Source organism: Balaenoptera ricei, chromosome X (genome assembly GCF_028023285.1).
Source record: "Balaenoptera ricei isolate mBalRic1 chromosome X, mBalRic1.hap2, whole genome shotgun sequence".
NCBI classification, from domain to species: domain Eukaryota; kingdom Metazoa; phylum Chordata; class Mammalia; order Artiodactyla; family Balaenopteridae; genus Balaenoptera; species Balaenoptera ricei.
In genome coordinates this window covers 39022958-39048620 of record NC_082660.1, presented here as the reverse complement: position 1 = coordinate 39048620, position 25663 = coordinate 39022958, and the positions used below count along the sequence as shown (strand labels likewise).

The window sequence follows — 25663 nt, the reverse complement described above, 5'->3', positions numbered from 1 at the left end:
GACTGGAGAGGTCCTTAGTGAGCTACTCATCCTTGGATGAATGTGAAACTTTGCAAGCACAGAAAGCAAAAGCTGTGAAGGACTTGTACAGTACCTAAACTCTGAATGTCATTTCCCAAACACACAGATCCACTGGCAAGGGTAAAAGCCCTACTGGCTCAAGGTGTTTAAACAAAACATCTGACCAATCTTTGGCTAACCACTAAGTTATGCTAACCAAGGAGCAACCCCAGAAAACCAGGCTTAAACATAAAATCAAAAACTATTTTTTTTAAATTGGAGTGGGGGGTTTTTTATCTAAAGAAAACAAAAACACCAATTTGAAAATATATATGCACCTCCATGTTCACTGCAGCATTATTTACAATAGCCAAGATATGGAAACAACCTAAGTGTCCATCAATGAATGAATGGATAAAGAAGACGTGAGATAGATATAGATATATATATAGATATATATATAGATATATATACACATATGTGTGTATATATATATATATACTATTCAGCCATAAAAAAGAATGAGATCTTGCCATTTGCAATAACATGGATGGACCACGGGGACATTATGCTAAGTGAAATAAGTCATATAGAGAAAGACAAATACCATACGATCTCACTTATATGTAGAATCAAAAAAAATGAGCTCATAGATACAAAGGACAGATTGATGATTGCCAGAGGCGGGGAGTTGATGGGTGTGTGAAATGGGTAAAGGCAGTCAAAAGGTTCAAACGTCCAGTTATAAAATAAATAAGTCATAGGGATGTAATGTACAGCATAGTAACTATAGTTAATAATACTGTACAGCATATTTGAAAGTTGCTAAGGCAGTAAAAGTCCTCATCACAAGAAAAAAAATTTTTGTAACTATTATGGTGATGAATGTTAACTAGACTTATTATGATGACAATTTCACAATATATACAATATCAAATGTTGTACACTTGAAACTAATATGATTTTATATGCTAGTTATACCTCAATTTTTAAAAAGAATTGTTTTCTTAAAATATTGAGTAGAGACATCAGTGATTGCACACTACTAGGGAGAGAGACACCATAGAATTAGTCCAGGCAAGTCACTAAACAAATAAACACCAAAAAAACAAAAACAGCAACAATAAAACCAGGGGAGAGGAGAATAAGAATCCAGAGATGCTATAATACATTATCGAAAATGTCCAGTTTTCAACAAAAAGTTATGAGGCATGCAAAAAACAAAAACAGGACAGGGTGACCCATACACAAGAAAAAAGGCAGGCAATAGAAGCTGTTTCTGAAAGATCTCAGGTGATGGACTTACCAGACAAAGAATTCAAAGCAGGTATTACAAATATGTTCAAAGAACTAAAGGAAACCATGTTTAAAGAATTAAAAGGGGGGAGGAGCCCTTGTGGGCCTGGCCTGCCTGCTGCCAGAACGCGGAGTCTCTGCCTCAGCTAGGGGCCAGCAGCCTGCGTGGGAGAGACGCTCCGCCGCCAAGGGCTCGGTGGCAGAGCAGTTCTGCGGCTCTCTTCCTCCCTGTCTCCGGGCCTGGCGCGGGATGCCAGTCACCCCGAGCTTTCCCCGCACTGGCGTGCCTCCAAAATCTCGCTTCTGCCCTGGCTACAGCTCAGCGCCCCGTGCTGGCTGGCACTTTTCTGCTGCTTGGAAGGAAAGAAGATCTTCAAGCTGCAACTACAGGAAGGTGTGGGGAAGACTATTCCTGTTCCAGTGGCAAAACCTGGGACAATCTTGGCATATTTCAGAAAATCCAAGGATAAGAAATTCAGCCAGGCTTTGCAAGGGACTAAAATGAACAGCACCCAAACCAGAGCAATCAAGACAACCCAGAAACCAAGGGCACACATCAAGAAGGTGGCTGTCTAAATGCCAAGAAGAAAGCTCTCACCAGAACCCAATCATGCTGGCACCCCAATCTCAGACTTCCATCCTCCAGAATGTCAAAACTCACCAGTGGAACTACATCATTAAATAACCAAAAATGACTGTTTTTTTTTAACTTGACTGCATATGTATGTTTGTATAATAGTTGTTAACTACACATTCTAGTGTCCTTGTTTTTTTTTTCTTTAGTATTAAGAGGCTACAATAAGAAGCCCACTAGGAATGTTGACAGTGAAGGAAATAATTGGCTCTCTGGGAGATAAATGGTAAAATCAATATTAGATTATAGATCAGCAGACTTATGACAGACCAGATGGCTTCTGGTTGAAGTTTTAACATATTTAAAGAAAAAAAGGTGCCACACAGAAGGGGCATCAGTCAACTGTGGAAATGCAGGAAAAGAAGCCAAGACTTTGGGCAAAAGGTAATGATCATGAAAGGAAGAAGGGACCCTAGTCATTAGACATCAAGTTACTTATGTCCCACAGGCAAGGTTGGCCCTTAAGATTTGGAGCCAGGGGACGGCTCTTAAGTCTTTCTGATCTGAATGGAAAGTCCAACTCTATTGTGAAAACGACCAACAGGTATTCTCACCTGTTGCCATTAAACATTCAATTCATCTAACTCCCATTGTTTTGATTCCATGCTCACCAAGAAATCTAATTTCCACATCTGCCTCTCTGTTATATGATCCTTGTCACTATAATATTTCACAGTAAATTATTAAAACAGACTTTGGTTAATGTTTATTGCATGACCACATAGTTTGGCCATGGGGAAGCAATGTGCCAACCCTGCTGACTCAAATACTTATAGTTCGTGTAAAAGTTATATTTCTCAGTGCATATAAATAAATTGATTCTTTGATATTAAAAAAAAGAATTAAAAGGAAATATAACAATAGCAACTCATCAAATACAGAATATCAATAAAGAGACAAAAATTATTTTAAAAGGACCATTTTGAAATTCTGGAGTTTAGAACTACAATAACTGAAAGGAAAAATTCACTAGAGGGACACAACAACAGACTTAAGCTGGCAGAAGAAAGAATCAGCAAACTTGAAGGTAAATCAATAGAAATTGTCCAATCCAAAGAACAGAAAAAAAACATAATGAAGAAATATTAGCAGAATCTGAGAGATCTGTGAGACATCATTAAGTATACCAACATAAGCATACATGGAGTCCAAGAAGAAGAGAGAGAAAAAGGGGTAGAAAAGAACATTTGAAGACATAATGGCCAAAAACGTTATCAAACTTCATCAAAAACATTAATCTACACATTCAAGAAGCTCAATTAACTCCAAGTAGAAAAAAACACAAAGAAATGCACACTGAGATACGTCATAGTTGAAGTGTTGAAAGCCAAAGAAAAAGAGAAAATATTGAAAGTAGCAAGAGAAAAACAATCCATCACATACAATGGGGAGGGGACTCAATAGTTTAACACCAGAAATGGTGGAGGCCCAGAAAGCAGGAGGGTGACATATTCAAAGTACTGAAAGAAAAAAAAAAATCAACCAAGAATCTCATGTCCAGCAAAAATGAAGGCAAAATAAAGACATTCCCAGATAAAGATGACTTGCCGTATAAAGAATACTAAATACTAAAGGAAATTCTTCAGGCTGAAAAGAAATGGCACTAGACAGTAATTCAAATTCACACAAAGAAATAAAGAGTATGAATAAAGGTAATTATGTAGTTAAATAAAAAAGATAGAATAAAGAGAGTTTTTCTCGTTTCTTCTCTTAACATATTTAAAAAAGAATCGCATAAAGAATAGCTATAATTGGAGGAATATAGCATATAAAGAAGTAATACATATGACAATAGTATCACAAAGGAAGGGGGAGGCAATAGAGCAATACTGGAGCAGTTTCTATATTTTACTGGAATTAAGTTAGCATTATCTGAAATAGATTGTTTTTAAGTTTAGAAGCATATTATAATTCCTCCAGAAGAAGCACTAAGAAAATCATTCCAAAAAATATAATTAAAAACAAAGGAATTTAAAGGGGACACTAGAAAAAAATTATTTAATACAAAAAAAGGTAATAAAGGAGGAATACAGGAACAAAAAGACATGATACATAGAAAATAAATAAAAATCGAGAGATATGATACAAATACATCAATACCTACATTAAAAAATAAATGATTATATGCACTTTGGCATCACATACATGAAAATGGCAATGAGATGAAAAAGATTAGCATGGCCCCTTTGCAAGGATGATATGCAAATTTAAAGTGCTCCATATTTTTTTGAGTGAAAAAAGCCAATCCCAGATTGTTACATAACACATGGTTCCCTTTATATAACATTTTTGAAATGATGAAATTTTAGAAACAGAGGTCAGATTAGTGTTTGCCAAGGGTCAGGGAGGGGCAAGGGTGGTGGTGGCAGGGAAGTGGGAGTGGTTATAAAAGGGCAACAGGAGTGATCCTTGTGGTGTTGAAACTGTTCAGTTCCTTGACTGTGGTGGTGGATACACCAACCTACACAGGTGACAAAACTGTATAGGACTTAATAAAGTTATGATCCCCCACTCCACCCCCCCACACACACAAATGAGTATAAATAAAACTAGGAAAATCTGAATAAGAGCTATGGATCATATCAATGTCAATACCCAGGTTATAATATTACACTGTAGTTTTGCAAAATGTTACCATTGCAGAAAACTAGCCAAAGTGTACCACGGACCACTCTGTATTATTTCTTAGACCTGCATGTGTCAATGCAATTTTATAGAGAAACAAAAATCTTTTCAACAAAAGGCACTGGGACTACTGGATATCCACATGAAAAAAGATGAATTTAGATGCTTTCCTCACACTATCCACAAAAATTAACTCATAGTGCATCATAGACCTAAAATGAAGAGCTAAAAGTATAAAACTTCCAGAAGAAAATACAGGAGAAAAACTTTATGACCTTGATCTAGGCAAAGACTTCTTAGATACAACATCAAAAATACAATCAATGAAAGAAAAATGATAAATTGCACTGTATAAAAATTTAAAACTTTGCTCTTCAAAAGGCACTTTTAAGAAAATTAATAGACAAGCCACAAACTGAGAGGAAATATTTGTAAATTATATATCTGATAAAGGATTTGTATCCAGAGTATGTATAGAACTCTTACAACACAACAGTAAAAAGACAAACAACCCAGTTAAATTTTTGGCAAAAGATTTGAATAGACATTTCAGCAAAGAAACCTATAAATAATAAATATGTACAAAGATGCTCAACATCATTATTCATTAGTGAAATTCAAATTATAACTACAATGAGCTATCATTTCACACCCACTAGAATGGCTATCATCAAAAAAGATAGACAGGGGCTTCCCTGGTGGGGCAGTGGTTGAGAATCTGCCTGCCAATGCAGGGGACACGGGTTCGAGCCCTGGTCTGGGAAGATCCCACATGCCGCGGAGCAACTGGGCCCGTGAGCCACAACTACTGAGCCTGTGCGTCTGGAGCCTGTGCTCCGCAGCAAGAGAGGCCGCGATAGTGAGAGGCCTGCGCACCGCGATGAAGAGTGGCCCCCGCTTGCCACAACTGGAGAAAGCCCTCGCACAGAAACGAAGACCCAACTCAGCCATAAATAAATAAATAAATAAATAAATTAAATAAATAAATAAATAAATAAAGATAGACAGTAATAAGTGTTGGCAAGGATATACAGAAACTAGACTCTTCCTTTAGCATATGACTCATCAATTCCACTCCTGGTTATTTATGAAAGAGAAATAAAAACATACATCCATACAATGACTTGTACAGACATGTTCATAGCACCATTATTCATAATGGGCAAAAGGTGGAAACAATCAAATATCCATCAACTGGCAATGGAGAAACAAATGTATATCCATACAGTAGAACCCTATCAGGCAATAAAAAGCGATGAAGTTCTTATACATGCTACAATGTGGCTGAATTTCAAAAAACATTATGCTGAGTGAAAGAAGCCAGACCCAAAAGACCATATACACGGTATGATTTCATTCTGATGAAATGTCCAGAAAAGGCAAATCTATAAATACAAAAAGCAGATTAATGGTTGCCTAGGGCTGGAGGTGGTAGGGTTACAAATGGTCATGAGAGATCTTTTGGAGGTGATGGAAGTGTTCCAAAACTGGATTGTGATGTTTAGTCAACTCTACAAATTCAACAATCATTGAATTCTTCATTCAAGAATCACTGAATTGTACACTTAAAAGGAGTGAACTCAGGGTATGTAAATTATGCTTTAATAAATCTGTTTAAAAAAATAAACACAACCATTACCAGGAAAGGCTATCCCTAAATAAATTACAAATAAACATGTTAAGCACCCCCAGAACAGCTTAGTGTGAATGAGTTTACTAGAAGCACAGCCTGAAGAAATTAATTCCTAGCAGCAGAAGGCTGATTTCAACAAAGAGAGACCTTACAGGGAGCAAGAGGGGCACAGCCCTGTGCTTCCCATACCAGGAGGTTTCCCTACCCAATCACTGCATCTATTACTCTTAATCTTATTCCTTTGGGAAAGGGAAATAGAAATCAAAGTACAATTTATGCTTTTCTAAAGATCTTAAGAAGCATTTCCCATTGAGGGAGTCTTGATTTTCAAACAAGTGTTTCAAAATAAGGTATCAGATGTCATTCCACATAGAAGACCAATAGTGAATCCGGGGGCTTAAGAAGGACTCAACCAGTCTGTAGCCATTTACTAGACTGGAAACAGGCTCATACGACTCATTTTAATTACACTCTCCTGCCACACACACTCACAACAAATTAACAACCAACTTTCATAGATAATCATAACAATTGCTACTTATTGTGTGTCAATCATTGTAGTCAGGGCTTCAACCCTCTCAACAAACATAACCCTTTGAGTCAGGATCTATCTTTATCACTACTTTACAGATGAGGAGTCTGAGGCCCGAAGAGGTTATAAAACTTGCCCACTGTCAGGCATCTGATAATTATGAAGCTGAGATTCTTCTCTATAAGCCTTCTAACTGCAGAGGCTACATTCTCAGCCCCTACACTCTAGGGCAGTCTTTCTCAAACTTTCTTTTTAACCACAAGTTGGAGTAAAAAATACATTCTACATCATAATCCAGGACGTACAGGTTTACCTACAAATGAAGCTCCATGAAACAATACTTAACCTTACTATGCACAATGCACACTGATATTTTTATTCTATTTATCTTATTGTACTCTTTAATATCTTGGTCAATACCACTAACTCCATTTCATGACATATTCATGGATCACCACTCACAATTTTTAAAAAAAACACTACTACTTATAAAACGTGTAAATGTCACATTGAGATGAGACTCTAGAGAAACTTTGAAGATCTCTGTAGACCAGTCCGTCAAAGTCAAGTGCCTGACAGCCTGATTATCCACTCACTCTACAGCCCTTCACCCACAAGAGGAAGGAGGAAGAGAGAGCTAAAAGCCAGCCCGAGTGGATCACCCAGTGAATGGCCCCTAATCAAGTGTGCATTAGCCAGAACCTGGCCATGGGGATGGCAGGAAAAGAGAGAAGCAATCCATTTGCCTGAATAAAGTGCGCCAGAACAGAATTCTTAGCAACAAACCCAGAAACCAAGAGATTCTAAGAAAAATCTCATTTACCTAGGACTAGAGTATCATGGGTAGGCCAGTATCAAATTCACCTTGCCTTAATACCACCTCAAGATACTTTATAAGGGACAGACCTTCAAGATGGCTAAGGAGTAAGATATGGAGATCACCTTCCTCCCCACAAATGCATCAGAAATACATCTACATGTGGAACAACTCATACAGAACACCTACTGAACGCTGGCAGAAGACCTCAGACCTCCCAAAAGGCAAGAAACTCCCCACGTACCTGGGTAGGGCAAAAGAAAAAAGAAAAAACAGAGACAAAAGAATAGGGATGGGACCTGCACCAGTGGGACGGAACTGTGAAGGAGGAAAGGTTTCCACACACTAGGAAGCCCCTTCGTGGGCAGAGACTGCGGGTGGCGGAGGGGGGAAACTTTGGCGCCACGGAGGAGAGCGCAGCAACAGTGGTGCAGAGGGCAACGGAGAGATTCCCACACAGAGGATCGGTGCCGACCAGCACTCACCAGCCCGAGAGGCTTGTCTGCTCACCCGCCAGGGCAGGTGGGGGCTGGGAGCTGAGGCTCGGGCTTCAGAGGTCAGATCCGAGGGAGAGGACTGGGGTTGGCTGCGTGAACACAACCTGAAGGGGACTAGTGTGCCACAACTAGCCAGGAGGGAGTCCGGGAAAGAGTCTGGACCTGCCAGAGAGGCAAGAGACCTTTGTTTCGGGGTGTGTGAGGAGAGGGGATTCCTTCCCAGTGTGTCCACAGAAGGCAGAGCACCACCTAAGCGAGCTCCAGAGATGGGCACAAGCTGCGGCTATCAGCTCAGACCCCAGAGACCGGCATGAACTGCTAACACTGTGGGCGCCGCCACCAAGAATCCTGTATGCAATCGCAGGTCACTCTCCACACCACCCCCAGGAACCTGTGCAGCCCGCCACTGCCAGGGCCCCATGATCCAGGGACAACTTCCCCAGGAGAAAGCACGGTGTGCCTCAGGCTGTTGCGAGGTCACCTCAGCCTCTGCCACCTCAGGCTCGCAATGCATTCCATGACTACCGTACCCCTCCCTCCCCGCTGCCTGAGTGAGCAAGAGAGCCCTAATCAGCTGCTGCTTTAACTCCCTCCTGTCTGGGTGGGGAACAGATTCCTGAGGGTGGCCTACACACAGAGGCAGGGCAAAAACCAAAGGTAAAACCCAGGAGCTGTGCAAACAAAGAAGAAAAAGGGAAATTTCTCTGTGCAGCCTCAGGAGCAGCAGATTAAATCCCCACAATCAACTTGATAAACACTACACCTGAAGAATACCTGAAGCGACAACATATGTTCCCAAAATTAAGGCCGTGGACTTCAGGAGCAACTGTAGACTTGGGGTTTGCTTTCTGCGTCAAATTTGTTTCTGGTTTTATGTTTATCTTAGTTTGGTATTTAGAGCTTACTATCATGGGTGGATTTGTTTATTGGTTTGGTTGCTCTCTTCCTTTTTTTTTTTTTACTATATATATATTTTTTTCCTTTTCCTCTTTTTGCAAGTGTGTATGTGTATGCTTCCTTGTGTGATTTTCTCTGTATAGGTTTGCTTTTACCATTTGTCCTAGGGTTCTCTCTGTACATTTTTTGCTTTGTTTTGTTTGTTTTAACCTTTCTTCCTTTTCTCCTGAGCTGTATGGCTGGCAGGTCTTGGTGCTCCAGCCGGATGTCAGGCCTGAGCCTCCAACGTGGGAGGGCTGAGTCCACGACACTGCACCACCAGAAACCTCCCAGCCCCACGTAATATCAATCAGCAAGGGCTCTCCCAGAGATCTTCGTCCCAACACTAAGACCCAGCTCCACCCAATGCCCAGTTAGGTCCAGTGCTGGAAGTCCCATGCCAAACAACAACCAAGACAGGAACAAAACCCCATCCATTAGCAGAGAGGCTGCCTAAAGTCATACTAAGGTCACAGACACTCCAAAACACACCACCAGACGCAGCTCTGCCCACCAGGAGGACAAGATACAGCCCCAGCCACCAGAACACAGGCATCAGTCCCCTCCACCAGTAAGCCTACACAAGCCACTGAACCGACCTCAACCACAGGGTGCAGACACCAAAAATAACGGGAACTATGAACCTGCAGCCTGCAAAAAGAAGACCCAAAACATAGTAAGTTAAACAAAATGAGAAAACACAGAAATATGCAGCAGATGAAGGAGCAAGGTGAAAACACACCAGACCAAACAAATGAAGAGGACATAGGCAGTCTACTTGAAAAAAAATTCAGAGTAATGATAGTAAAGGTGATCCAAAATCTCGGAAAGAGAATGGAGAAAATACAAGAAAAGTTTAACAAGGACTTAGAAGAACTAAAGAGCAAACAAACAATGATGAACAACACAATAAATGAAATTTAAAATTTTCTAGAAGGAATCGAGAGCAGAATAACTGAGGCAGAAGAACGGATAAGTGACCTGGAAGATAAAACAGTGGAAATAACTACTGCAGAGCAGAATAAAGAAAAAAAAATGAAAAGAATTGAGGACAGTCTCAGAGACCACTGGGACAACATTAAACGCACTACCATTCGAATTATAGGGGTCCCAGAAGAAGAAGAGAAAAAGAAAGGGACTGAGAAAATATTTGAAGAGATTATAGTTGAAAACTTCCCTAATATGGGAAAGGAAATAGTTAATCAAGCCCAGGAAGCACAGAGAGTCCCATACAGGATAAATCCAAGGAGAAACACGCCAAGACACATATTAATAAAACTATCAAAAATTAAATACAAAGAAAAATTATTAAAAGCAGCAAGGGAAAATCAACAAATAACATACAAGGGAATCCCCATAAGGTTAACAGCTGATCTTTCAGCAGAAACTCTCCAAGCCAGAAGGGAGTGGCAGGACATATTTAAAATGATGAAGGGGAAAAACCTACAACCAAGATTACTCTACCCAGCAAGGATCTCATTCAGATTTGACAGAGAAATTAAAACGTTTACAGACAAGCAAAAGCTAAGGGAATTCAGCACCACCAAACCAGCTTTACAACAAATGCTAAAGGAACTTCTCTAGGCAGGAAACACAAGAGAAGTAAAAGACCTACAATAACAAACACAAAACAAATAAGAAAATGGTAATAGGAACATACATATCCATAATTACCTTAAATGTAAATGGATTAAATGCTCCAACCAAAAGACAAAGACTGGCTGAATGGATACAAAAACAACACCTGTATATATGCTGCCTACAAGAAACCCACTTCAGACCTAGGGACACATACAGACTGAAAGTGAGGGGATGGAAAAAGATATTCCATGCAAATGGAAATCAAAAGAAAGCTGGAGTAGCAATTCTCACATCAGACAAAAGAGACTTTAAAACAAAGACTATTACAAGAGACAAAGAAGGACAAGACATAATGATCAAAGATCAATCCAAGAAGAAGACATAACAATTGTAAATATTTATGCACCCAACATAGGAGCACCTCAATACATAAGGCAAATACTAACAGCCATAAAAGGGGAAATCGACAGTAACACAATCATAGTAGGGGACTTTAACACCCCACATTCACCAATGGACAGATCATTCAAAATGAAAATAAATAAGGAAACACAAGCTTTAAATGACACATTAAACAAGATGGGCTTAGTTGATATTTGTAGGACATTCCATCCAAAAACAGCAGAATATCCTTTCTTCTCAAGTGCTCATGGATAATCCTCCAGGATAGATCATATCTTGGGTCACAAATCAAGCCTTGGTAAATTTAAGAAAATTGAAATCGTATCAAGTATCTTTTCTGACCACAATGCTATGAGACTAGATATCAATTACAGGAAAAAATCTGTAAGAAATACAAACACATGGAGGCTAAACAATACACTACTTAATAACCAAGAGATCACAGAAGCCATCAAAGAGGAAATCAACAAATACCTAGAAACAAATGACAATGAAAACACAATGACCCAAAACCTATGGGATGCAGCAAAAGCAGTTCTAAGAGGGAGGTTTATAGCAATACAATCCTACCTTAAGAAACAAGAAACATCTCAAATAAACAACCTAACCTTACACCTAAAGCAATTAGAGAAAGAAGAACAAAAAAACCCCAAAGTTAGCAGAAGGAAAGAAATCATAAAGATCAGATCAGAAATAAATAAAAAAGAAATGAAGGAAGCAATAGCAAAGATCAATAAAACTAAAAGCTGGTTCTTTGAGAAGATAAATAAAATTGATAAACCATTAGCCAGACTCATCAAGAAAAAAAGGGAGAAGACTCAAATCAATAGAAATAGAAATGAAAAAGGAGAAGTAATAACTGACACTGCAGAAATACAAAGGATCATGAGAGATTACTACAAGCAACTCTATGCCAATAAACTGGACAACCTGGAAGAAATGGACAAACTCTTAGAAATGCACAACCTTCCGAGACTGAACCAGGAAGAAATAGAAAATATGAACAGACCAATCACAAGCACTGAAATTGAAACTGTGATTAAAAACCTTCCAACAAACAAAAGCCCAGGACCAGATGGCTTCACAGGCGCATTCTATCAAACATTTAGAGAAGAGCTAACACCTATCCTTCTCAAACTCTTCCAAAATACAGCAGAGGGAGGAAAACTCTCAAACTCATTCTACGAGGCCACCATCACCCTGATACCAAAACCAGACAAAGATGTCACAAAAAAAGAAAACTACAGGCCAATATCACTGATGAACATAGATGCAAAAATCCTCAACAAAATACTAGCAAACAGAATCCAACAGCACATTAAAAGGATCATACACCATGATCAAGTGGGGCTTATCCCAGGAATGCAAGGATTCTTCAATATATGCAAATCAAACAATGTGATACACTATATTAACAAATTGAAGGAGAAAAACCATATGATCATCTCAAAAGATGCAGAAAAAGCTTTCAACAAAATTCAACACCCAATTATGATAAAAACTCTCCAGAAAGTTGGCACAGAGGGAACCTACCTCAACATAATAAAGGCCATGTATGACAAACCCACAGCCAACATCATTCTCAATGGTGAAAAACTGAAACCATTTCCTCTAAGATCAGGAACAAGACAAGGTTGCCCACTCTCACTGCTATTATTCAACACAGTTTTGGAAGTTTCAGCCACAGCAGTCAGAGAAGAAAAAGAAATAAAAGGAATCCAAATCGGAAAAGAAGAAGTAAAAGTGTCACTGCTTGCAGATGACATGATACTGTACATAGAGAACCCTAAAGATGCTACCAGAAAACTACGAGAGCTAATCAATGAATTTGGTAAAGTAGCAGGATACAAAATTAATGCACAGAAATCTCTTGCATTCCTATACACTAACATCAAAAAATCTGAAAGAGAAATTAAGGAAATACTCCCATTTACCACTGCAACAAAAAGAATAAAATACCTAGGAATAAACCTTCTTAAGGAGACAAAAGACCAGTATGCAGAAAACTATAAGACACTGATGAAAGAAATTAAAGATGATACAAACAGATGGAGAGATATACCATGTTCTTGGATCGGAAGAATCAACATTGTGAAAATGACTATACTACCCAAAGCAATCTACAGATTCAGTGCAATCCCTATCAAATTACCAGTGGCTTTTTTTTTTACAGAACTAGAACAAAAAATCTTAAAATTTGTATGGAGACACAAAAGACCCCGAAGAGCCAAAGCAGTCTTGAGGGAAAAAAACAGAGCTGGAGGAATCAGACTCCCTGACTTCAGACTATACTACAAAGCTACAGTAATCAAGACAGTATGGTACTGGCACAAAAACAGAAATATAGATCAATGGAATAGGATAGAAAGCCCAGAGATAAACCCATACACATATGGTCACCTTATCTTTGATAAAGGAGGCAAGAATATACAGTGGAGAAAAGACAGCCTCTTCAATAAGTGGTGCTGGGAAAACTGGAGAGGTACATGTAAAAGAATGAAATTAGGACACTCCCTAACACCATACACAAATATAAACTCAAAATGGAATAAAGACCTAAATGTAAGGCCAGACACTATCAAACTCTTAGAGGAAAACATAGGCAGAACACTCTATGACATAAATCACAGCAAGATCCTTTTTGACCCACCTCCTAGAGAAATGGAAATAAAAACAAACATAAACAAATGGGACCTAATGAAACTTAAAAGCTTTTGCACAGCAAAGGAAACCATAAACAAGAGGAAAAGACAACCCTCAGAATGGGAGAAAATATTTGCAAATGAAGCAACTGACAAAGGATTCATCTCCAAAATTTAAGCAGCTCATGCAGCTCAATATCAAAAAAACAAACAACCCAATCCAAAAATGGGAAGAAGACCTAAATAGACATTTCTCCAAAGAAGATATACAGATTGCCAACAAACACATGAAAGAATGCTCAACATCATTAATCATTAGAGAAATGCAAATCAAAACTACAATAAGATATCATCTCACACCGGTCAGAATGGCCATCATCAAAAAATCTAGAATCAATAAATGCTGGAGAGGGTGTGGAGAAAAGGGTACCCTCTTGCACTGTTGGTGGGAATGTAAATTGATACAGCCACTATGGAGAACAGTACGGAGGTTCCTTAAAAAACTAAAAATAGAACTACCATATGACCCAGCAATCCCACTGCTGGGCATATACCCTGAGAAAACCATAATTCAAAAAGAGACAGGTACCACAATATTCATTGCAGCACTATTTACAATAGCCAGGACATGGAAACAAAGTAAATGTCCATCGACAGATGAATGGATAAAGAAGATGTGGCACATATATACAATGGAATATTACTCAGCCATAAAAAGGAACGAAACTGAGTTATTTGTAATGAGGTGGATGGACATAGAGTCTGTCATACAGAGTGAAGTAAGTCAGAAAGAGAAAAACAAATACTGTATGCTAACACATATATATGGAATCTAAAAAAAAAAAAAAAGGTCATGGAGAACATAGGGGCAAGACGGGAATAAAAACCAGATCTACTAGAAAATGGACTTGAGGACACGGGGAGGGGGAATGGTAAGCTGGGACGAAGTGAGAGAGTAGCATTGACATATATACAGTACCAAATGTAAAATAGATAGCTAGTGGGAAGCAGCCGCATAGCACAGGGAGATCAGCTCCGTGCTTTGTGTTCACCTAGAGGGGTGGGATAGGGCGGGTGGGAGGGAGGCACAAGAGGGAGGGGAATATGAGGATATATGTATACATATAACTGATTCACTTTGTTATACAGCAGAAACTAACACAACACTGTAACACTGTAACACTCCAATAAAGATATTTTAAAAAATACCTAGTATAGTATCTAGCATATAGAAGGCCCTTAGTAAATGTTTAAATTGAAAAAAAAAATTTATAGGGGCCTGTGAGGTTACAGACCTGGCACATTCTAGCACTCACACCTTCTACCCACATCAAGAGCATAAAACTCAGATCCTAAATTTAGAGACACACAAAATCCTTTCTGTTCCATTTATAATTAAAAGTATGTAGATTTTATTTGAACAGCTTCACCAAGTGAAAATTTTTCAAAAATAATTTCCTGCCTACATATTTCTACTTTATTAAAATGAAAACCTAACCTAGGTTTTGGGGGTTTTTTTCTTTTCTGGTCTGTTCCCTGTATCATTCTGGTATTTTATCTTGTGCTTATTTTAGGACAGTTCTTTTCTTTTCTATTAATCTTGGTAATCCTAGCAGACTTCTCCACAATTCATTTCTCTACAAAGTTGCCTCTGTCTGCTTAAATTTTTCTGCCGATGTAAGCACTTGGACTGGTCAAAAAGGTGAAGAGGGGATTAGGGAAGCCCATACCGAAGGTCTTAAACATGTGTGTTCTCAATTCTTTTCTTGATCAGGGAGATTACGTTGGAACAGTTATCTCTGCCTACTTAAGAAGAGAGAGACACAGCACTGTGGAGATTCTGTTATTGAGAGTTTGTTAAGGATTACTGCTTTTCTTCTGTCTTTAACCATTGCATTCCTAAGAGGACTCCTTTGTAAAGCCCCTGCTTCAAAGTAGACTTTTAAGATGCAGATGTCTGCGGGGCACCTCAGATCTAATATTTCTAAATCAGAACTTCTGACTGTCAGCCACCACCCCCACCCCAACTGCTTCTCCCCACCCTCTTCAGATTATCAGAAAAAAGTCACCCCTTCCTCCCAGTCACTTCAGCTGAAAACCTAGAGGCCATGCTTAATCCCTTTCCTTCTATCACTAACCCCCGTATACAATCCATTAGCAAGTCCTGCTGCTGTGCTTCCAAAATAGATCTCCAATCTATCTACTCTTCCCCATCTCCCTGCTCATAAGGCATTATCTTCTCCCACTGGAACTGCTGCAATAGCTATCGAACTGATGTCTATGTGTTGGGTCTTGCCCCCTCTAATCCATTCTCTACCCAGAAGATAGAAGATCTTACAAAAATTTAAAGCAGGTCATGTCCTTCCCCTGCTTAAAATCCTAAATAGATTTTCATTGCAGTTAGAATGATATCCTTGTTCTACAAGGTTTCGTACAGGTTGGCCCTTGGCCACCTCTCCCGACTAACCTTGTTCACTACACTTGAGCAACACTGGCTTCCTTACTGGTCTTCAAACACAGCAGGCTCATTACCACCGAAGGGCATTTGCACTTACTGTTCCCTCTGATCTTCACATGGTCTCAGCTCAAATGTCAAGTCTTCAGAAAAGCCTTCCATGACTGCCTTAACTAATGCTGCTCACCCGCCCACTCACTATTACATTATCCTGTTCCATCTTCTTCGTAATTCTTATCACTACTTGAAATAGTTTTTGCTTATTGTTTACTGTCTGTCTCCTCCATTGGAGTGCAGCTCCATGGGAGCAGGGACCGTGGTCTCGCTCATTCACTGTTGTACTGCATTATCTACGAGAGTGCTTGGCACCTAGAGGACACTTAATAAACAGTCAGTGAATGAACTGGCATGCTGCACTATTTCTGACTTCCTTTTGTATATTGACTAATGTACAAATAATATAAGCTATCAATCAAATGTTTCAAGTAAGCCCTTTTCCAATGCCCTCCTTAATAACATCAAGGATATTAAAACTATGAAAATCTAACTCTGAGGAATTAACTCTACCCTAGTCAATTCTGGCTCATTTATGCTTCTTATCATAATTCAGGGATCCAAGAAACACTTACCGAATAATTACCAAAAGTCAGGCACTGTGCTAACCACAGGTATATCACCCAATCAGAATCTTAAGCTTTTACTTTTGTTTACAACTGGTGAAAACTGTATACTCGATACAGCCAAACACTAATTGCAATTATATATTTTTTAAGACTTCATTTATTTACTTTATTTTAATATTGGACAATCAATCAGAGGGCAGGTAATAATTTCCTGTTACTTAGAAGGAGCTTTATACCAAATAGGAAGGTTGATTTTTCTTTTCTTTTTTCTATCAAGAAAAACTAAATAAGAATTACATGGAAGAAAGCTGTACTATTCAAATATAAAATTTAACTATGGAATGGAGGGGAACAGAGAGCTGATTTTTCCTCAAAGTTTAAAAAAAAAAGTGGAATTTCTTTGAAATTCACAGCACATAATCTACTGCATGAAAACATAAGCAGCCAGTTCTTAGAGCCAGAACAGCTCCATTAGGGCATCTGTTTCAATTACAAACCAGTTTTGGTTTAGCCATGAACATTGAGGAAGTTATTAAAATTGCACAGAACCACTGAATATAGGAGCTAGAAGGAAACTTGGCACTCAACTTGTTCACTTTTGTCAATTTATACATGAGGTCACTGCAGCCAGGCCATATCAAGTGGCTTGTCCAATGTTTCACAATCAGTTAAGTGCCCAAGTTAGAACTCACAATCAAGTTTGCTGACACACTGGCTCTGAGAGACACATTTTGTTATCTGTCCAATTGTCCATCCAACTGCCCTTCTCCATTCCCTACCTGCCTGCTAATAAAATCTGGATTTGTTCAAGAAGCAGGCAGAGATTCTGTGATTTCAGAGAGGAAAGACCCCTTTCTTAGCTTCAGGAAATAAGTCATTATTGGATTAAGTGGCCCTCTAATGCCCTTTGGTCAGCAGCAGTCTATGATGGGCCTGTGAGCTATTTCTGGCTAATGAGATCTAAAGGACAGTTGTCTAGTAATGTGTCACTTCCCCCTCCCTCCCAAAAAATAAACAGCAACTCAGAAGGCAAAAAAATCCACATTTTCCCCTTCAACTTTCTTTCTGCCTTGAACTCATGTGACACCCAGAGATGCTGTAGTTCTTTTGCAGCCATAAGGCAACAAGTCAATAGAATAAGCATAGCAGAAATAGAGAAAGGGCCAGGGTTGCTGAAACAATAGTGTTTACCCGCTTCCAGACTTCTCAATAAGGGATGAAAAAGTAATTCCTTATTTCTTTAACACACTGTTGTCCAATCTTCTATTGCTTGCAGCAGGACACATTCCTAATTTGTACTACATATCAGAGACTTCTAAACCGTGATAATAGGAGCTATACAAGGTACGTTGCTGTCTCTCAAGGATCAAAGAAAGTGGAGGAATGAAGACAGACTGAGAGAAGAATCTGCAATTACAAGTCTCTACCCCCACTTGAAGCTGAGCAGCCCTTTCCATATGATTCACTTATTGAACTTTCACAAAAGCTTTCATTCAAACAGAATATCCATGGTCTAGAATCATTCTGAGAACCATTACAGCACGCCATGCAGTCCTATGCTTTCAATAAAATGAAACCACAAATAAAATGCCACAGGGGAGCTCAACAGGCAAATTAGTCCCCTAGAGACTTCTTTTGCAAAGAGATGAACCATCCTTCTTTTATACAGAAATATGGATTTCACACGTAGGTTCACTTAGAATAGGAAAAACTTATCTCCCTCACTAGCGGCCTTGAAATTGGCCTCTGAAACTACACTGATCTCCTTGCTCCTTCCAATTCCATCCATTGGTTGTCCCCTGATACTGTCAAGCAGATGCCATGATAAACGTCGCCAGCCATGATCAGTGTCAACTCCCCTCTTAGGACTAGAGAGTGGAGAATGGTTATTAGTCTGCCACTGTGGTAATTGAGTTTTCCTGCCCACTGGAGAGCTGAGGGCAGGGGCATTGTTTGGGAACACCTGAACAGGTCACTGACTGTTGTTTGTCCTCTGGGATAAGGATATGGCCCTTGCTAGGGCTGTTTGTTCATGAACCAGGAAAGTCTGATCTGTATAGATCTTTTCTCAAACAGGAGTTCATTGATTACTGATGTAAGTTTTCCCAGAATAGTGACATGAGCCTTGAGGAGAATGTTCCTGGTGGCAATTGCATGTTCATCTCAGGTGGGAATCCACGGGACGAGAAGAAACTGAAACAAGCTATACTGTATCTGTTTCTGCTGTGTAGCCACTTGCTTTAAAGCCTGTATCCTTGGTTTAGTTAATGGGGAAGTTCAAGCGTGTGCATGCATATCAGGTACCTCTTGTAACCATCTCACATCCTCCCAGCCCACCTTTTACCCCATCTGTTGCTATGGCAACCATCTTCATGCATGTATAATTTGACAGCACCTCAATTCAACTCTCTGTGTGTCTGGCTGTCTGACCCAGAATCTGTCTGATGTTACAATATGGGCTCCCATCAAGATTTACCCATGGGTAGAGCTGGAAGTAAGAGAAAGCCAACATCCCGTGGGGCAGCCCCCGACCAAGAGGAGATGGGAGTTGGTGAATTTATCTTCTGTCTTCCAGACAGACAATTCCCAGGTGCAACTACACAGCAACTTAGAAGATCTCAGCAGGACTGAGCCCTAAAAGCCCACAGTGTGACCAACTCAACAGTGCATGCTGGGATGGCTTTTCCTCCTTCCCTGTTTCACTCTTCCTGGTCTCCAACTCCTGTTCCCTGAGATCACTTCCCCAAATAAACTAGCTGCATCCAAGTCCTGGTCTCAAGATCTGCTCTCTAGGTAGGGGAACCCCCATGGAATGCTGCAACCTCCGTCACTCCAAGAAATGCTAGGCCTAGGAGGGCAGGGCTTCCTAGCGTCCATATCATCTGAGCTGTCATCAAGGAGGCACATCCTTCTGCCAGAGGGACTTGTGGTGGTCTTAAAACATAGCCACAAATTATTTCATGCTCTTTCCATCTACAGGTGGGGTTTATCATTCTTCCCCTTAAATATGGAAAGACTCAAAGATTCATGACCACTTCAACCAATAGAATATGGCAGAAGTAACACAATGGGACTTCAAGGCTGGGTCATGAAAACCCACACAGCATATGTCTCGTTTGCCAGATCACTCACTCTTGGACCTTGAGCTGCTATATAAGAAATCTAACTATCCTGAGGCCACCATGCTACAGAGGCCACATGTAGGTACCCTAGCCCCAAGTCCCAGCTGAGTCCAGCCTTCCAGTCATCTGATCAAGGTGTCATACATGTGAGTGAAGCTGTCTCGGACCTCCCAGACCAGCCCATCCACTAGCTGAATACCAACAAGTGACTTCCACTGACACTACATGGAACAGAAGACTCACCCAGCCAAGCCATATCCAAATTCCAGACCCACAAAATCATGAAATTTAATAACATGGCTGCTGTTTTAAGCCACTGAGTTTTGGAATCATTTGTTGAGCCATAATAGATAACTGAAATACCCTGGAAATGCAAGTCAAGACTGCTTAAGGGAAGGAATTCCCTGGCGGCCCAGCAGTTCGGACTTGGCGCTTCCACTGTAGGTGGCATGGGTTCGATCCCTGGTTGGGGAACTAAGATCCCGCGAGCCACGTGGTGTGGCCAAAAAAAAAAGACTGCTTTAAGGGACAGCACTGCTGTCCTTGAGATCAGGGGAAAGAGCAATTCCCCACAGAAAAGACTTTTCAAGATTTCAGGGCTTCCTCAACTCTAACTTGATGTTATCTCTTCGGTCTACTCCGCCCCTACATTCTGTGTCTCTTTCCCTGTCTTAGTGATTAAATATTGATACCCCTAAACCTGCTGCCTCATTCCTCATTTAAATAAAACTCCTAGGGACTTCCCTGGTGGCACAGTGGTTAAGAATCCGCCTGCCCCGCATAGCACAGGGAGATCAGCTCAGTGCTTTGTGACCACCTAGAGGGGTGGGATAGTGAGGGTAGGAAGGAGGGAGACGCAAGAGGGAAGAGATATGGGGATATATGTATATGTATAACTGATTCACTTTGTTATAAAGCAGAAACTAACACACCATTGTAAAGCAATTATACTCCAATAAAGATGTTAAAAAAAAAAAAAGAATCTGCCTCCAATGCAGGGGACACAGGTTCAAGCCCTAGTCCGGGTAGATCCCACATGCCGCAGAGCAACTAAGCCCGTGCACCACAACTACTGTGCCTTTGCTCTAGAGCCCATGAGCCACAACTACTGAACCTTCGTGCCACAACTACTGAAGCCTGCGTGCCTAGAGCCTGTGCTCCACAAGAGAAGCCACCGCAATGAGAAGCCCACGCGCCGTAATGAACAGTAGCCCCTGCTCGCTACAACTAGAGAAAGCCCACGCGCAGCAACGAAGACCCAAAGCAGGCAAAAATAAATAAATTATTTAATTAATTAAAAAAAAAACCAACTCCTAGCATTGCACCCTAATATCAAAGCGGCATCTCTGTGTCTTTGTCCCACCCCTCTTAGAAGTTTATGTCTACCAAAAGAGGTTTGAGAGTATCTGTTAGGGGGAAAAAAAGGCATTATGCCACCACATTGATAATGTTAATGCATTATAATCTCAGTGTGTATGCAAGGGGAGGAAAAAAAGAGTTGTTCAAAGGCCATCACAGGATGAAAATGCAATAATTGGGAACTAGCAGGGATTCTGAGACATAAAACAGTTGTTACTGCCTTTTATGCTTCTGTTTGTCACATTTAATAATAAGAATATTTTGCATTTCTGTAATGCCTTACAGTTTTCAAAGCACTTTTATATACATTAGCTCATATTCTACAAACCTCCCATGTATGATCTTACCTACATCTATGGCTTCAAGACATCATCTCCATGGAGATAACTCCCAAATCACCTAAATCAGTCTCTCGCTCGCATGCGCGCGCAAGAGATACTATACTTCTACCTGCTTCCTAGACTTTTCCACAAATATTCTGAAGTCACCCCAATATTATTGCTTCAATACCCAACTCATTTTCTCCACTACTCCCCCAACACACATTCACGCATGCACACATACACACACCCCCAACTCTTCCATCTTCTCCTCCTTCTCCTTCTCCTCAATGCCAATTAGTTGTCAGGTCCTGTGAGTTCTATTTCCACAATGTCTCTCACATTTGTACCCTCCTTTTTATTCCCCCAGATGCCACCACCAGTTCAGGCCCTGCTCACCCATCTAGATCAGGGTCTGCAAACTATAGCCCTGGCCAGATCCAGTCCACTACCTTTTCTGTAAATAAAGTTTTACTGGAATGTAACTATACTCATTCATTTACATATCCTCTCTGGCTGATCTTACACTATAGCAGCTGAGTTGAGTAGTTGCAACAGAGGCCACATGGCCCACAAGGCCTAAAATCTGGTCCTTTCCAGAAAAAGTTTGCCAACCCCTGGTATACATAGTCTCCTACTGAATAAATCTGAAAGACAAGAGACACTCTTCAACTTTTACCTGCTTAGAGGTATTTTTTTTCGCCAAGCAGAATATGCCAACAATTCTGCCTTCATAGTACTCAGTGTATGCCTTGCATGCAGTCTGAGTTTATATTGTTGATTTATCACAGTTTCTGTTATTTAAAACTGACTTCCTACAAATGAGCTTCATCCCCTGAGGCCTTATTAACTGAGCATGTACCTATAATTCTGCCCAGTGCATCAGAGGTTCCTCGAGACTAAGTCTAGACTCCCAGCTGGAGGTCCACAGCTAGAATTGAAGGAACTCAGCACCCCATGTTACACCCTATGGTTTCCCTGTTGCTGTTCGGTTTTCATTATTTATTTTGTATTCTTTGACATTCTGAAGTTTTTTAGGACATAGTCCTATCTTAATTAAAGTTCAGATTATGGATTAAATAAAAATAGCGATTTTGACTTCTACCCATCCCTACTCCAAAAGGCAACACTGACAGTTTCTATATGATTCCGATACAACTGGCTGAAAAGAGAAATGATTTCTGCATTTCCTTTCCAGTGCCATATAAATTATCACAAACTTAGTAGGTTTAAAAAAACACAGGTTTCTTATCTCCTAGTTCTGTAGGTGACAGTCTTGGCACAGTGTGACTGGATTCTCTACTCAGGTCTTGCCAAGCTGACATCAAAGTGGCCACCAAGGGCTGTGGTTCTCCTCTGAGGCTTGCAGTCTCGTTTGAAATTCACTGGAAGTTGGCAGAATTCATTTCCTTATAGTTATCATACTGAGGTCCCCTTTTCCTGCTAGCTGTGGGCTGGGGACCACTCTGGGCTCCTAGAAGCTGCACAAAGTTCCTTGCCATGTGGCCCCCATAGGCAGTTCCTGTGGATATTTGCTCTCTTCCAGACCAGCCAATGTGTGTCTCTCTGACATTCTCTTCTGTGACCGTTGGGGGAAAACTCTGCTTCTAAAGAGCTCATATGATTAGGTCAAGTCCACCTGGATAATCTTAGAGTCAACTGATTTAAGACCTTGATTGCATCTGCGAGATCCCTTCACAACAACACCGAGATTACTGTTTGACTGAGTAACTGGGAGAAAGTGCATGTACAGCAGGGATCCAGAATCTTGGAGGGCCATCTTGGAATTCTGTCTATTGCAATTTCTTTCTCAATAATTCCAAACACTGATTTAACTAACTGTTCAATGACTTTAACTGTGTTTTATAAAGCTTATTCATTTTTTCAGTGACTTGGGGGGAGTCAAATTATGAAGAAACTTTGGAAATTTTCAAAACTTCTTCCAAGTCTTTCTTTGAAATGAAGGCTAAGTTTATAGAGGTGCTTTGTGTTTTTGTTTTGTCTTGTAGTCACCAGATATTCGTAGCATGGACTTCAAACATCTCTTTATGAGAATTACTTCCAAAAAACTCAAAAAGAAAAGGATACATTTAGCTTTATTATAGGAAAAAGCCTCTCTCAATATTTTCCATGTTATTTGATTTCATCTTCAGGTCTCTAGTTCTTTTCTATGAGGAGGGTATTTAATGGAATGGAGGAATGAAAAGTAGAAAATGTCTGGAAAATTAATATAAACTTCTTTCCTGGCTCTAAATGTTTAATAATTCCTTATCCAGGAAACTTTTTTTTTCAATTTCACCAATTTCTTTTTCTGTAGTTCTCTTTATAATTGGCTAAATGTACTGCCAATGCTTTTCTTATTTTTTTAACTTCGGTCTGAAATATTTAGGCCTCTCATGCTTTTTCCCTTGCTTTCTCTATTATAAGGAATTTTATTGTGAAAATCATTATGTAATCACCTAAAATGTGTTTTTCAAATTTGATTTAATATATAGACCTCTTTTAAAGGAGAAATATGTTTACAGACTCCAGCGTTGTCTCATTATTTCTATTATAATATTACTTAAAAAGTCACAAACATAAAAGTAAAAAATAAACTTATGCTGATCACTCTTCTTCAACTATAAAGCTAAAGCTACATTATATATTAAATGCAAACAAAACCACAGAGTCAATAAAATTCAAATGATCAAATATGATGGATTACATTGCTTTGCTAAAACTAAATCACCATTGTTGAGTTTAACACCAGAAAGATGTAGCCTTAGCTGCAATTCTATATTTAATCGCTTTCCGTATTTTGACTTCTATATAGAGAATGTCTGTTTACATAAGAAGATCATGCAAAAATAATTAATAACTTCATGGCTTTGTTTGCTACTTCAAGATAATCAGACCATACATGCAAATAAAACTCTTCCAGGGAGCAATCTTCAAATGCCAATTTTAATTAAGCATATTGATACCTATATCAACCTGTAGAAGGAACCGCAATGCACAGGTGCTAAGATGGAAGCCTGCTTAGGGAGGGGGCTCAGGGGACAGCAAGGAGGCCAGTGCACCACAACAACAGTGATGGAGTTAAAGAGTGGTAGGAGATGAAGGCAGAGAGTTAACTAGGGGCCTGCCATAGGACCTTGTAAGTCACAGTTAAAACTCTGAATTATTTTCTGAGTGAGATGGAAAAGCATTAGTAGGTTTTAAGCAAAGGAAAGACATAATCCAACATGTTTTTAAAAGCCCACTGTAGTCGCTGCTTGGAGAGGGGCAATAGTGAAGGCAAAAAGACCAGTAAGGAGGCAATATTCCAGCCAAGAGATGATGAAGCCTTGAATCAGGGGGCAGTGATAAGAACTGCTTGGATTGGGTATATATTCTGAAAATGGAGCTAACAGAATTTGCTGATGGATTGGATGTGGGATATGAAAGAAGAGTGGAGGTAGGATCATGCTGAAGTTTGGAGCCTGAACAACTAGATCAGAAACGTACTGCCATTCACTGAAGCGGTAAATATTGAGGGAGGAGCTGGTCTTAGTGGGAATGAGAATCAGAAGTTCGGTTTTAGATATGCTGAGTTTTAGATGTCTATTGTACACATTATTTGAATAAATATACATAAGGGGCTTAGAACAATACCTGGTATATAGGAATCATTCAATCTCTTTAGCTATTATTATTATTATTATCCACTGGAGATATCAAATAGGCAATTGGAAATGTAATGCATGAAATCACTTAGCAACTATGTGTAGAAAGATATTGAAATAAGTTTAAGGACTCAGCCCTGAAGCTGTCCAAAATTTAGAGACTGGGCAGACTGGACAATCCAGAACAGCAGACTGAAAGGGAGCCGCCACTGAGATAAGAGGGAAACCAGGAGATGACAGTATCCCCATAGCCAAGTGAGGAAAGTGTTTCAAGGAAAGAATGATCACCTATGCTCAGTGCTGCAGGTGGGCAAAATAAGGTAACATGGACAGATTAGAGACCTTGACAAATGCAGTATTGCTGAGGTAGTAGGAGGTAGTAGGAGTTATTGGATAAGGTTTAAGAAAGAATGAGAAGAAAAGTGACAAAGGGGAGTCAGAGAATATAAACAATGGTTTCAATGACTTTTTCTGTAAAGTGGAGCAGAAAAGGGGTGGTAGCTGAAGAATGATGTGGGTCATGGCAGGGTACTTTAAAGATG

General features: G+C 39.8%; 1 pseudogene; it reads left to right on the top strand.

Moving 5' to 3' along the window:
- The first annotated feature begins 4056 nt into the window (after positions 1-4056).
- Positions 4057-4157, top strand: LOC132358035 (U6 spliceosomal RNA; annotated as a pseudogene).
- Positions 4158-25663: the final 21506 nt, after the last annotated feature.